The following is a 16,492-nucleotide window of genomic DNA, read 5'->3' on the forward strand; positions in this document are numbered from 1 at the left end:
CGCCATCTATCCGCGGAAGTTGCAGATTGAATGTTCTCGCGGGATTTCGAAGTATCTTGATAATTCAGGAAAAAAATTAGTCCGAAAAACAGAAAAAAAATAGTCCGAAAAACAGAAGAAAAAAAATTAGTCTGAAAAACAGAAAAAAATTTGTCCAAAAAACAGAAAAAAAATTAATCAGAAAAACAAAAAAAAAAATTAGCTCGAAAAACAGAAAAAAAATTAATCCGAAAAACAAAAAAAATTAGTCCGAAAAACAGAAAAAAAATTAGTCCGAAAAACAGAAAAAAAATTAGTCCGAAAAACAGAAAAAAAAATCAGTCTGAAAAACAGAAAAAAATAGAAAAACAAGCTAAAAAAATAAATTACTCAGAAAAACCGGAGTTTTTTTTTTTCAGGTGAATGCAATACGCTTCCGTAGGATGACACATTTTAACTAAAAATAAGACACACAGACTTTGTTAGATTTTCAGTTTTTACAGTGTCCCGATCTTCCCAGGATCTTTCTCCATGTTCTCCCTGTGCATTTGTGGGTTTTCTCCAGATTCTCCGGCTTCCTCCCACAGTCCAAAAACACGCTGAGGTTAAATGGTGAGTCTAAATTGTCTGTAGGTGTGAATGTGAGTGTGATTGTTTGTCTCTATATGTAGTCCTGTTATAGACTGGTGACCTGTCTTCACCCTCAGTCAGCTGGGATAGACTCCAGGCCCACATGACCCTAATGAGGAGTAAGCGGTGTATAGATAATGGATAGATGGAAGTTCATTGCTCTCAATTTGGTCAGAGTCATTTAGTATTTATTATCTCCCAATACAGAGTCCCAGTCTGACACTATTTTCCTAGAGAATGCACACTTCACGTTTTGTAGATGAGCTGTAGTAGCTGCTTAGTGGAGCCTGTACACTGCAGTGATGTAGGGTGTTGGTTACTCAGACTACAGGCCGTCTCATGTCGACAAGCAGAGAGCATCGTGGGGGTTTAACTAGCTGGTAACTGGTTATCATGACAAAGACTTCTGTGACACATAACAGCCCCTGACCAAAGCTCTGACAGCGCTACAGACGAGCCAGTGTCGACTGGTTCAGCACTCCTATATCCCAGAGGTAGATGGAACAGTGCTGCTGTGCAGTCAATGTCACACGTCTGCTGGAAAAACAACAATGTCAGACCAGGACAAGGGGTTATTAAAGTTAGGTTTTAAAGAATTCTTACTTTATTGTACTTCATTGGATAACGCCTGTGGTGATGATGAGACTACTCCTGTGTGTAAACAGGTGAAATTTCACATCTGAGGAGAGTGCATCTGCTAACTTAGTTAATGTCTGTGTGGAGGGCAAAGTAGACCTGACTGTAGCACTAAAGAGAAGGTCAAGAACTAACCAAAACCATTAGGATTCATTTGCATTCTGTGAGTTATAAATATCCACAACAGGTTGGAAGCAACCTGGCTAATACATTTTGACTAATTAAAAATGAAGAAAAATACTGGTCAGGCGAGGTCACCATGGGGACTATGAACTTTATTATCAAATTTCATGGGAATCTTATGGAAAAATGTCTGCCTGTGGAACATCACCATCTGGTTTCATCAGCATCTCTATCCGCTCATTTTCACAGCAACATGAAGTCCTTCACTTCCATTAAAACAGCTCAACTATGGCTAGAAGGAGAGAGAACTAAAAATGTCTTGGTGCAGTATAATATAGTTATAAAGCCATAAATTAAAAAAGTGATTTTCCTAAATGATTAACTTTACAAAAACTGGAATCAGCATGCAAGTTTAAACTCAGAGAGAAACTCTTAACTTCACAGCTATGTGTAGCAATCATAGCAGCTTATCAACGATATATTCAAGAAAGAAATGATAGGAATCATTAAATGCCTGATAAATTGAATTCAACCCCATTCTACAACTGCAGTTTAACGGAGGTCTATGCAAACAGAATACCTTGCTCGTGCTCAAGAAATAAATTACAGTCTTAGGTGTTGCACATGCAGCTTCATTTGAGTATAAAAGGCAAAACGTTAAACACAAAATTAGTAAAATTAACCGAAAATGTGCATATCTACACACATGAAGAGTTCATTTGCAAAAACAGGTAACTCCATTTTCAGAAAACTAATTTTTTATTGTTTACTTGAGATAATAATAATAGTAACACTAATAATTTATTTTTTCTCTATTTTCTCATGTATTTTTCTACTGAGTCAAGTCCACTCAACTTCAGTTTGATTGATATTATCTCAAGTAAACAATAAAAAAAGTTTTCTGAAAATTTATCAAAACGGAGTTATGTTTTTGCAAATGAACTTTTCACATTTAAGTCCCGATAAGTGGATTTGTAGTAGGATCACAATCATGCGATCATCAGCACTCATTTGACTTAGTGTTCACTTGTTGTTGTAAAGTGGCGCTGTGCCATTATTAATGATACAGAAATCTTTAAAAAAAAATTGTGGATCCAGACTATAAGCTGCATCACTGCCAGAATCTAATCAGTTGGTCCTTGTGTCATTTCTGACCTTCCCTGAAAATTCCATCCAAATCCGTGAATCCATTTTTAAGTAATGTTGCTAACAGACAGACAGACAGACAGACAGACAGACAGACAGACAGATGGACGGACATCATGTATTAGTTTAAATATTTCAAATCCCCTAAACCATCCACCACTACTACCCTCCTTGAAGCCTTCCTAAACAAAGGCTTCAGTACAGCTTTCACAGACAGTTTACACCCAGGTGTGATATGTGAAATTATGGGTAAATAGCAGAATCATCAGGGAAACAAAGCTGAAATAACGGGTATTTTACGTAAAGGTAAGAGTGGTTGGATGTAGCTCTAGCCCTCCTAACAATAAGCCAACGTTACTTTCTCTTTGCCACGGTTACAACTGCAAAACAAACTGACCTGGTTATCGTTTATTTATGCTAATCATCTATTCATAGTCAAGTACTTATGTGTTTACTCATATTCAGAGAAACTCAACCACTGCTCTCTGTAATGTGACTTGTGTTACATAACACAAGTAGTTCCTAAGTAGGATGAAAAGAGGTGTCAGGCTCTTATGAAGCATGAGGATCCAGTCTGTAAAGTTCCTTTGTTGATGTATGAAATGCAGATTTAGAGTTTCTGATATGGGCAGAAGGATTCCACAGCTCATACGTCACACAATTTTTGAAACAAGCCAATGGAAAGAGTTGTGTGGTGACTGTCAACCTATAAATAAACTTATACTTGTCTTGCTGGACAAATTCTGTCTTTCTCCAGCTTGCAATAGATTCATACTTTCAACTGCTAGCGAAGAGTTTCTTGTATTTTTTAAGGTCAACTGAGTCATAACATTTTTTCCGCATGATCATTCCTTAACTTGAAACCAGTTAGCTCCAGCTGTCTAAACATAACTAGCCAGTAAATATAGAGATGGCATATACAAATAGTAACATTATGAGGACTTGTCAGGTGGATCAGTCAATGAAATAGTGCTCAGATGAACACCAAACATCGTGTTGCTCCACTGCTGGAAGGTCAACCAAAGGCTATTGTGTTTAACCTGAATGAAGGAATATATCAAAGGTGCTGGAGTTAAGCTTGACAGTTCAGTGTTAAGCTGAGAAACATGGACAGCTGACCAAACACTCCACTCAAAGTCCACTTTATCTATTCTGAGTGATTTGAAGATTTTACAGTGAGCTCAAAGCTTGAAGGCCATGTAACGCAGTCAACAGCTCAAGTAAGTAGACCTGGAGGAAACGGCTACTTCTAAAGTCAAGAAGGAAAGGTCTGGGTCAACTTTTATTGTTCTGTAGAGGACGGAGCTAATTGGACTGCTTTGTTGGAATCTGTTACAGAAAACTGTGATTTGTTCAAAAGCTTGAGAGCTGTCAAGTACGGAGACCGTAAGCATCAGTTATTTTGTCAAAATTAGTGTTTGTTACTCGTGTTTTATTCATTCATCCATCCATCATCTATAGACCACTTAATCCTCATTAGGGTTGTGGGGGGACTGGAGTCTATCCCAGCTGACCAATTCCTGGGTTATGCTTTCCGAACGAACGTGATATGCGGAAATGAGACGCTCGGACTCCTCCTGAGAAAATGTGTGTGGCTTTTATACTCTGTGCGGTGTCTGGTCCCAAACTGCAGGGGGCAGTGTATCATAAACACATGTCTACCACAGCACTAAGCTAGAGTAGAAGAAGTTTGCCATCGGTTACACCTCTTACAACAGCATTTTACCAAATAGCTGCATTTCAGCAGTTAGTTTTAATTTCACGCCAAGAATTGTTCATAACCCAGTTACCACAGTGATCTCTGTGATGAATCGTATAGATGCCTGCATTTCTGAACTTCTGTTGCTAGGAGCTCTAGTTCTTCCTCCATGTTTTCCCATAGACTGTGTGTTTTTCATGTGTCTCCGTATGCGTTGTGAGAAAAATTTGGAGGAGCGTGGCATGGAAACTTTCCACTTGAGAAGGGCTGCGTGAGGGGGTGTGGCTGCTAAAATGACATAGAAAGATCCCAGGAAGGCCGGGACACAAACCAGGGATCTTCTAGCTGCAAGGCGGCAGTTCTTACCACCAACCACTCTGCGGCCCCCTCGTGTTTCATGTACAAAGTAAATGTGTGATATTTGCTGGTAATGACAGTAAACCTCTAAAATAGAGATATTGAGAGATGCTGACAGAACACAGAGAAGGAAACAAAGTGATAAAGAGTTTTGACATAAACGCCATTATTCAAACTTAAGCATCTCATTGTTGCTGATGTCTGATAGAAAAACGAGAGATTCCTCTTCCCAAGAACAGTGCTATTCATAAGGGAACTGTATAGGGACACTATATGTCTGCAGTAGATCAGGCTGACAGTTCGTGGTGTCAGTCAGAGATGGATCCATATAGTAGCACCTCCAGATAAGTCCTATCACAGGCAGATAGAGGTATCGTCCATCAGCTCCCCCCCTGCTGTCGCTCATTCCTCCGAGGCTCCTCGCCCCGATAGCTTCCTCGCAGGCCTCATGTCTGGAGAATGTTCCTGCAGGACACATACACACACACACACACACACACACACACACACCTTCCTTCTTATCCTACATCACCTCCTTCCTCCCTTTAACCTCTGACCTCTTGTCCTCCTGATCTGCTCAACTAGGGGAAGATGGTTTGCGTGGTGCTGAGTGAAGTGAACAAAGGAGGGTTAGCAACAAAGCTTTTCACAGTCAGAGAACAGGAAAGACACATTTACACGGAGCAGAACCCCCTGACACTGAACCAAAAGCTCCTTCTCCTTCACACACATGCTGTACTTCAGGCTGCAGCTCCACTTGGTACCAGGCTTCTGATAACAAGGTGTGGAGTGTTCTGCGTCCTCATTACTCTCATGTCATGCCTCCTCCCACACTGGACATGCAAACATTGAAGAACAGTCTCCTGACGAAAGATTTGCAGTTCACACTTCAAACTACCAAATCTCTGATTCCTAAGATCATGCAAATATGCAAATGCTCACTGGGAGTCAGGAGCTGCATGAGAAATGGTGTTTATGCGTATTTTGACAGGTATATTTCTGAGTGGGCTGGAATCAGCTCGATGCTCTGGTCTGTCCAAAGGCAGAGCGGTGGAATTGAACTTCAGAGCGGAATTTAATCCGTTCTTATAAACAACTGTTTTCTCCACCAGGCACTAACTCTTTAGTGGATCAGTCAGGACAAATTCATCCTGTGCAGCCAAACATTTTTCTAAAGTTGCATTGTTATGAAAAGCTGGTAATTCCCTCAGGCAAAGTCTGCAGAGGGGAGGACTTACGGAAAATGTACATAAAGGGCTCAACATGTCTGTGAGAGAGCTCTTGTGGACCTGGTAATTTGACAGAGCTCTAAGCCCTCATGGAGTTAGACACTCAAAGTCTGGGTTTAAACACTGGGATTGAGCCATACAGTGTATAGTAGCTATACGCTGCTGCATTGTAGTGCTTTATGTGTAGATAACAGACTCTCCTAAGATGCTCTTTATTTTGTAGGTTTTTATTTGGGCTTTTTTGCCTTTATTATATAGGACAGAGAGAGACAGGAAACATGAATAGAAGAGTCAGGGATGACATGTGGTAAATGGCTCTAGGCTGGATTTGTACCTCTGACCTCTGTGTCGGGGACTATAGCCCTCTTCATGGGTCACCCTCTCAGCCAGCTGAGCCTTCTGGGTGTCCAAGATGCTTTTTTAAAACAATCACAAAGCCTAGAAATCGTTTTTAAATTGACATTAAAGAGTCTTGCAAATTCGTTTATTGACCATGATTCACTTTTGAAAAGCAATAAAAGGAGGAAACCTGTGGGGACTGCACTTTATTACAAGTCAAATCTGCAATAGCAAGTTTTTAAGTCGAAGAATCTGAATCCCTGATGTTTTTAAGTGACTCAGCCCTGTAGTTTCACCTGTTAAGTCTGTAGGAATGTTTGTCTTTTATTTCCTGTTGATCTGTGAGATGTCCATGCAGCTATTACTCAGATAGCATAAGTTAAAAAGCTTCAGTGCATGTCATAACTATTGAGAAAACTTAGCGTTAGCCACAATAAATCTGCTCAGAGCTGAAGCAAAAAATGCACTAAATTATAGGGAGGATTAGCATCTTATCTGCCTGCGATTGGTACCACGTCTCATGGGAACGTCAGAGAGCTGTGTGATAGCCCTGGAGAGAAGCAGCGAGGAGCACCACGGTGGGAGGTTTGAGGAGGGTGAGGAGGAGAGTCACAGAGGGGGAGAGGAGCTGTGTAAGAGGGATGCTATGCAAGATGTGGAGGAGTGTGAGTGTGAGGGGAGAGGAGGGCAGCAGGGGGGACAGTGAGTGTTTAAAGGAGAGCAGAAGGTGCTGAGGAGGTTACTGTTGGGGCGTTGGGGGGTAAGGGAAGAATGCACTCTCACATTCCTGGCATGCCCACCTCATTGTAGCAGGCTAATGAGGCAAAGGAGGGAGCTGTGCTGTTGCCCCGAACCCAGAGAGAGGACAAAACCAGCCGAGGGCCGGCCAGCACGGAGCGGCTGAGCTCACGGCTGAGGAATTCCAAACGCCGGACATGAGAGGGCACGGCTCGCTGCCAGCACCTCTCCAACAGAAAATACACGTCGATTCCAGGACGACCAAAGCCAGGCCGCTGAGAAAAGTCACACATCAGCCAGTTCTGACAGCCACAGCATGGACAGCATGGAGATTCCTGCCTGAGCAGAAAAATAAAAACGCTCTCTTTACTTGGTTTATGCCTGAGTTTGTTTCTTAATTTAACAGCACAGAAGTCATAGAGCAGAAATAGAAAACTTTAAAAGGCATCTAATAAACAGCAAAAATTCAGGATGAGGTACACTATTGTTCAAAAGTTTGGGGTCACCCAGACAATTTCATAACTTTGCCAGCAAGTTGATTTCTCGCGATATTTGTGAGTTCACAAATCTCTCAAGAAACCATCTTGCACCGCTCCCACATTCACTGTTCGTACAGAGCCAAGTTGGCATGGGCCAATCACGCAGCAGTATTCGTGTGTGGGGCGGGATATCCGGGTGTGAAGACGACACCAAGCGCCAGTATATCAAAACAAACACGGCAACGGAGGACAACGATCGTGTAGATGCTGCTATTAAGTCAGTTTTAGCTGAATCTCCTATCGCTTCTTTGAAGGAAGAACAACGAGAGGCGCTTTGCGCATTTCTGGATGGTAAAGATGTTTGTGCTTTTTTACCTAAGGGTTTTGGTAAGAGTTTAATCTACCAATTGGCTCCGCTCGTTGTGAAGATCCCGCGATTGGCTAAAAACAAACCTGTCAGAGGCGGGACACACTGTTGCATTGTCCAATCCGTGCCTCTTTCCTCCGAACGGATTTACATGGAGCAGTCCCAGATTGATATTGTAGAGTACTATCAAGTACTACACAATTATTAATCTGGCTATTGCCAGGTTAACAATTTCATGGTTTCCGTGAAAACTCACACTTTTATCCATGTGCTAACATAACTAAACAAGGGTTTTCTAATCATCAATGAGCCTTTCAACACCATTAGCTAACACAATGTAACATTAGAACACAGGAGTGATGGTTGCTGGAAATGTTCCTCTGTACCCCTATGGAGATATTCCATTAAAAATCAGCTGTTTCCAGCTAGAATAGTCATTTACCACATTAACAATGTCTACACTGGATTTATCATTCATTTAATGCCATCTTCATTGAAAAAAACTGCTCTTCTTTCAAAAATCAGGGCATTTCTAAGTGACCCCAGACTTTTGATGGGTGTATGTTCAGTGCATGTAAACCTCAGTGGAAAGTAAACAATTCAGAAGGCAAAATATAAATAGACACACTCTGATAATTCCTGAACAACGCTGATCTGAAGACTTTACAGCAGATAATGATGAGTCACTACAGAACAGGCTGGGAGATGTTATATTAATGAAGCCGCAGATCATAATATTAAGCATCACTTTCTTTATAATGCATTCCTGATTCAGTAATTAGCAATGATTGAGCTGTTGCTAGTTAATCAGGAGCAGTTTGTGAAGAAAAACTTTGCTTTTTAGGAAATACTCAGTAATGATTTATTGATGGTTCCTCATTTGCTTCTTAGTAATGAGTCCTATTTTTATGTACCATGCTGGAAAGTGTTACCAAAAGATCTGTCACAAAAAATAACCTTGGTTTAGATGGTAGGTTTCACTTTAATGGTGTGCTCCTTACAAATACAGATCTATTCAAAGAAAACACAAACTTAGTCTTAGAGTATCCTTACATTGAGTTGCATGTGTGCAAGTATGATGTCTACCACACATATCCTGCATTCCTGAGCAGAAGTGCCAAAACCAGCCCACCAGAGGGTCCTGTCCAGCCCAAGGAATGACTTTGTACAGTGTAAAAATTACAGAGAAGGCATTAACTGCATTTTTTCAGTAAACACAACTTTTATTTTTACTGCTATTTTTTATATTACTTCCAGATCCCTGTGACTAAATGTCTTGTGCCTTTGTAGATACACTGTGATCTGTAAGTTGTAAAGCTCATATGTAAATGGTAAACTGAGGCATAATGCTGTTGAAGTTGCATTTATTTTTGTTAAGACATTCCAGGTTATTCATAATATTTAGCAAAAAGATTTCAGAATGTACTTTTTTGCACTTAAACAGAGGAAAACATTTGAAGTTGTGGCTATGGCGATCTACTACGTGACGATCGTTGGTTTGTCTGTTTGTCTGCCTGTTAGCAACATTACTCAAAAACAGAAATGGATGAAATTTTCAGACTTTCTAATCCACTTGGTGTTTGCTTGGAGGTCTCCATACCTGAACAGCAAATCAGTATTTATGTATCTTACATATTCACACTATTAACCTTGCAGAGTAACTGACTCATCATCATAAATTTACACACAAACTCTGGAAAACCCAAGAAGCATGATACTTACAGTTAATTTTTTAGTCAATTTTCCAAAAATGTAGATAAATAAACAAGCAGTACTGATATGATGCAAAATTTGAATACTTTTTTCTTTTTTTATAAAAGATTTTTTCCACACAATAAACAGCTGTTTATTGATTTTGGCATGAAAGTCACAAATAATTTACGTTACATCAGCATCAGCCTTCAGCCACTCATCATTACTCCAGCCTGCAGTGGCAAATGTCAGTGAGCAGCCCCAGACCCAAATCAGTCCTGATCAGCAGTCTACAGGGAGCTAAAGTTAACATCAAAGTGGAGAACATCCTTCCTACTTGTGGATCACAGCTGACAGGCGGACCAGTGACAAGACAACATAAGTCCATCACATTCAGGAAGCTCTGTGACATATCCTTCCCTCTCGCCCTCCCTCCATATGTCATTTTCTCGCTGAGCTCAGTTCACTGAGCTGCTAATGAGTTCATGTCTGTGTCTGTCCTGGATCCAGCTGGCTTGAAGAGGTGCATCATCCAGGCCACATGGAGGTAATGGAGGGTAAAATCTCTGTGAAGCTCCAGGATCGAGCCGCTCTGCAGGTGCTAAAGCTAATGTGACATTCCTGCGACCAGCTGCAGAATTAGGATGGCTGCTGGCTGCTGTCATGCCTGTGGGCAAATTTGGACATTCATCAGAGCTAATCGTGGAGAGTGTAAACACAACTGACATAACTCCAACAGCTCACCCCGACCACGTCTGCATACTGTGTTCAAAATCAGATAACGAGACCAGACACACAGTCAGAGACTGACAGACATAAAACTGTATTTAGGTTTTAACCTCAGCTTTGTGCTGATTGAATTAAACCCAGCTGTGTTCAGATATCAACTCATCTCTGGAAGCCACTCAGTGCCAATGTAAACAGTTTTAGTTGGGGCAAAATTCAAACATGTTCCCTCTGGATGAGGGTTTCCCTCATTGAATCTCAGAATACAGCCATCGGTCAAAGGGTGACTCCTATGGCTGCTTAAGGACTGCTGTTTGTAGATCAGCATCTGGTTGTGACTTGTCAGTCATGAGGCACCAGCTACGAAGCACCAGGCTTAAGATTCAGCACCTCCAGGTCTGCAGCTGGGGCTCTCCTCGACAGAGATTTTTGTTGGGAATAAGGTACTGCTCCAAGTTAAAAACTTCAAATATTTTGTTCATGAGTTCACAGAGTTAAGATGCAACATGGACACTCATGGACATGTAGTGCTGTTGCTCTTCTTTTCTCCTTTGCAGGATTCTGCTTTAATGACTTGAGACATACATGCATATCATTCTGCATATCCACTACATGTGCACTGTTCAGCTTGTAATCACGTTGGGCTGCACATGGACCCTAATGGGTGTAGGTAGATGATGAAATTTACATCACAAGGACCCTAAGTTCAGCTACCCTTCACCTACTCACTGAAAGTTGAACACCAGCCTTAGGCGGCGACTCTTTTTCGTGCAGCTCACCACGAACGAAACCGGCTGTGGTAATCACATCTGAAAGTGGTTTATACCGGCGGATTCATGACGATCTAAGCTGTCCATTGGCGGCTGCGGCCGCGGTGGCGGCCGCAGCCGCCGCCGCAGCCACCGGACATTCTTTAAATTCCTATGCAAATTCGTTGGATTCATGACGATCTAAGCTGTCCATCGGTGTTTGCGGCCGCGGCCGCCACTGCGGCCGGATGTCCGGTGGCCACAGCGGCGGCCGCAAACGCCGATGGACAGCTTAGATCGTCATGAATCCGACGAATTTGCATAGGAATTTAAAGAATGTCCGGTGGCGGCTGCGGCCGCGGCCGCAAACGCCAATGGACAGCTTAGATCGTCATGAATCCGCCGGTATAAACCACTTTCAGATGTGATTACCACAGCCGGTTTCGTTCGTGGTGAGCTGCACGAAAAACATGACGACATCGTGTTGGTGCGCACAAAACCGAAACAAAAACTTACGTCACAGTTTCACGAATCCCCGTGAGACCGGGTTGGTTGGTGTTAGGAGACATTTCAGGCCACATTTGAACATCTACAAACCACTGACTGTCCATACAAATCATCACAAGTGTACACTAAGTCAGTTTACCAGTCTTGTTACTCTGATTCTGAGCTTAAGTACAGTCCTGACAACATGAATGTTACAAAACAAAAGGCCAACAGGATACATAATGAGCTCCACCTCCACCTCCACCAGCTACAGCTTTGCAAAGCTGCATACCCATTAAGAAAATAAAACCTAAAGGATAAATTTTATGACATTTACTTTCATTAAGTATATTAGACCAAAGCCCTGACTGTTGTCATGGTAATCCTTATCCTGATCAGTATTCACATCTTTAGAGCTGTTTTGAATTATATATGCATTTCCACAATAATCACAAACAGCCTGTCAAATGAGAAATAGTGCTTTTACATTATTCATAACGCATCAGTGTTGGTAATTATTGGCTATTCTCAGACAACAACATTTAATGTCCGTGCATCATAGCTCTCATCTTACACTACCAACAGTGGCACTTGACTGTCTGACAGGATTACAAGCTACAACCACACCAGGAAGATGCTGAACTACTGTCTGGATACAATCAAGGTTTCAGCCGAGCAGACCGCCTTCTTCAGGGCTAAGAAGTCCTGCTGGGTGCTGCTGCCCATCCAGGTGGTGATACTTTCAGCCAAAGCACTCTCAATGGTGCAGGTGTAGAAGTTCCTGAGCACCTTAAGAAGGAGCTCAGGCATCCATGTCAGGTCCTGTATGATGTTTACACCCAGGTACTTGAAGCTCTCCACTCAAACTCCCACCAGCCCAGCTGATAACCATCACTGAAGCTTTGAAGCTCAAAAACAGAATTCAGGGCAGCACTAAATGAATGCTTCTAATGATAACTGAATCAGACTCATGTGGAGTTGTTTGGATCTACCTGATGAATGTTAATGCACGGTTACTTCCAGGCCACTGTTTATGTTCAGTCAGACTTGAAAACAAACTTTTAAAATGATTCTTGCAAAAATCAGCTTTCTTAGGGTAAGCTGCAGGAAATCACGGAGTAACTCGGGAAGCAAAAGCTAGCAGGACACATTGCCCTCATTAACATGAAACATGTCAGGTTGAAATACAATGGTAATCTTCAATAAGTCCAACATCTTCTGAGGTAGTGTACAGAGCTTCTAAAACAGAAAATTGTTGACTGCTGTTTGCTGGAGACATGACTGTTGAGAGGAAGGAGAGAAACCAAAACAATGAGCTGAAGGATGCTAAAACACGTGTCATAGACGTAGAGTCTGGGGCTTATTAGTCCGCCAAGGAACACGGCAGAGTTTTGTGACAATCGGCGTATGTTTGTCTTTGTCTGTCCATCTGTCTGTCTGTCTGTTAGCAACATAACGCAAAAACAGATTCAGTTGAAATTTTCAGGGAAGGTCAGAAATGACACAAGGACCAAGTGATCAGATTTTGGCAGCTTATAGTCTGGATCCACGGATTTGTGAAAGGTTTCTGTATCATTGCTAGATAGCGTCACTGTAACCATGACGAACACTATGTCAGCCTGTGCGGACTTATCTGTCAGAAATTATACAAGGAATTAACAGACTTGGCAGAGCACTGTGTTCTCTGAGTGCTTTTCTTGTTTTCTACATTTTGCCACCTAAATCAACTGCCCTCACATGCACAGAAAAATATTGATCATATCTGCTTTGGATTTAAAATGCAAGTCTTTTTCTTGTAATTTTTCACTTTTTTTTTCACGTCAGCCACTGTATCATGTAGATGTCCCAAAGGCTGACAACCTTATTACTTAACAAATAAATAACTGTGACTGAGAAATGTCACACGAACACATTTGTTACCTATAATCAGGCAGATCCCCATGAATGAACACGCTAATGACAACAGTGAAGCAGATCCCTAGTGTCTGTACACACCCACAACACTAGCATGAATGATCTTAATGCACATGTGCACACACAGTTACACTCTAATCCTGGGATCACTGAGTGTAACTCACAGATCTGTCGTCCTAGCGTGACTCCTGACATCGTGATTGCGTCTTTGAAGCTCAGTCTCCAAAGCTTTTTATTAATGACTCATAACTGTTTCCAGTGGCAGGAAACACCCACAAAAAGCTCCACACCCCTGATCTTATCTCTCCTGTCTATGTTTTTCCCTCAGACTTCCCATCAACAGCCGGTGGAGCTTATTACGTCTCTAAAAGCACAATAGCCTTTAGATTACAAGGTCTCCTTAAAAAAGTGGACTTGCTCAGAGTTGATGCTTTTCGCATTGAGAGAAGGATCTGGATTAGATCCAGTTGTGCACTGTCAGTCAAGAGAGATTTGGAGCCAAATGAATGGAGGCATAGTAAAAGTGACCTGAAAGCCATTCCTGGAACGTTTCTGAATATCCGTCGTCGTGGCTACAAGCGTCTGAGTCAACTCAGTGGCTCCTGCAGGGTAACAATTCGGCCAACTGCCTGACTTTAATCCAAAAGTCAAACAGAACGCCAGCTGGACCAGTGTGCCAGTTTCAAGAGTAAATGAATCTGTCATTGTAGGCTAAAAAGAAACCAATGAATATTCATCAATGTAAACTGTCAGCATGAGAAAGGACACAGCCTGGATGTGTTTCTAATGTTTCCATTGGATGTGTAGAAATGATGCTCTTATACTTTGAACGTTGAGAAGCATCATTATCATACACAAACAGAAAAAGAACGATTGTCTTGTTTTGTGTGACTAATGTCAGTGGTCAGTGCTTGATGTTGAACTAGGGGTGAGTATTGGCAAGCCCCTCACGATACGATACGTATCACGATACTTGGGTCACGATATGATAGTATCACGATATATCCCGATATCCCAATATTGCGATATTACCATAATTAACTTGAAATTTTTAAATGGAGATGAAAACACATGTTGCTGTATATGTATATCAGATTACATTGATCAGTGTACAAATTGAGTCCAAACTGTTTGATTCAAAATATTAGCATTTTATGTATTTATGTACTCTTTTCCATGCCTCCTTACCTTACCAGCTGGACCAACTGGGCAAAAATAGGAGTATATGTTGGATGATTTGCAGCACAATACATAAATTTGTAGGCAACAATAAAACAAAAAATTTATTTGGTATTGTTGAACAGTAACTACAGCAACATATACAGTGCAAAGCAAGTTGTTTGAACAACAATGGGCATGAAGATAGCAGTAATCTGTTTCTATAGAATTAAGGCACATTTTAAAGACAAAGGTACCATTAGTTCTTATAAAAGCAACATCAATCATAGTTTTACAGTATGCTAACAGTTCAAGTAAAATGAGCTCTAAGCTTTGTGCTTTGAATTGATAAAGAATTGCAACATGTTTAGTGTTAAAATGCTATCACACTTTAGTGTTTTGTGGTCTGAAACACTGGCAATGCATATGCAGATGTTTTTTCAGCTTTGTGTAGAGCCCATTTCATGAGTGAAAAAATACAGCAATCTGTACAAACCATACTTTTATATATATATATAAAAATAAAAAAAGAGGATTGATACAGTGATAGATGATCACATTTAACCTCTCAGAAAACAAGATGCTAGATGTAAAACTCATGACTGTAATAAATTCAGTGCTATTAAAATTGTGTAACTTTATGTTTGGATTTTGAACAGCAGTGTTTAACAGTAAAATATTTACTGTCCATGTTGGACACTTGGTGTTACAAACATCACCTGACTTGAAAAGTCCATGGACACTAACCAGTGGGAACTATACACATTTTGATAAATGAATTGGCCTAGTACTTGTACTTTACTTCTTTTGTTTTTAGATTTTTGTTTAGAAAAAGAATCTGATCAAGGTGATCAGGGGTAAGTACACTCCTCTGTGCGGTGATAATGTCCCCCGCAGTCGAGAAAACTCTCTCAGAGGAGACACTTGTCCCAGGGATGCACAAATACCTCTTTGCAAGGTTTGACAGGAGGGGAAAATCGCATTCATGCTCTTTCCACCAGTTCAGTGGATTGGACCCTTTGATAATTGGCATCGGAGCAGTGTCCTTGAATCTTGCCATCTCCTCCTGTGCCTGGTTCTCTGGTGTCTTCACCTTCTTTGCAGCCCCTGGAACAGTGTCACAAAAAAAGCAAATTCTGAACAAATGTTGCTCTGCTTAGTGAGGCCCAAATATTCAACTGAACAGAAATAAAACTATTTTTTGACATTTAAATTTCCTCCACTGACCTGAAGCATATGTTTGACCAAGAAGGTCAGCAAGGCCACAAGAATCCCTGGATCTCTTCTTAGATGTGGACATGGCTGCAAAGGATCTTGACTGCTTAAGATCCTCCTCCTCAGGATCTTGACTGCTCCCTTCATCCTTAACATCTAGTACCTCTGGCCCTGCATCCTCATGTTCCTCTTCTCCATCAGCCTGAGTCTCTGCCTTCACTGTCTCATCTTCTTCAGTTCCTCTCTGCTGAAAAACGACATTAGATGAAATTTAGTTAATTATATAAGCCCAAATGCATTAAATGACAGTTAAATAATAATATCTGTTGTTCATGGATCAGAAATGTTTACTAACATTCACCACTGTTAAATTTCTGCACTTTTAAAAATATTTCTGTAATATTTATACTGTACCAGAGGCCTCTTTATGAAAAATAATGAAAGACTATGTGAAAACAGTCTAATGTTTAATCAAATTATTTAGCTTACCTGAAATAGCTCCTCGATCCTTGCGGTCTCTGTGATGACTCTATCATAGACGGCCTGGCGTTCATCCTCAGACAGAAAAGGCAAGGCCTTAAATCTGGGATCCAGAGCTGCACAAACATGAAGTGTCTCCCTCTGCTCATCTAAGTACCTCTTCTTAAGATCCTGGCATATGACAGATTTGATCTCTTTTGTCATATTAGAGTCACTTGGGCTCTCCTGGAGTTTTTCAATCAGCTGGGCATGGACTGGTGCAACTGCTGACAATGTTGGAGATTTCTCTTCTTCCATGGCGACAGTGGCAATCTTCATGGGCTTCATAGCATAGACTACTTCTTCTGCAG

Source organism: Acanthochromis polyacanthus, chromosome 1 (genome assembly GCF_021347895.1).
Source record: "Acanthochromis polyacanthus isolate Apoly-LR-REF ecotype Palm Island chromosome 1, KAUST_Apoly_ChrSc, whole genome shotgun sequence".
Taxonomy (NCBI): Eukaryota; Metazoa; Chordata; class Actinopteri; family Pomacentridae; genus Acanthochromis; species Acanthochromis polyacanthus.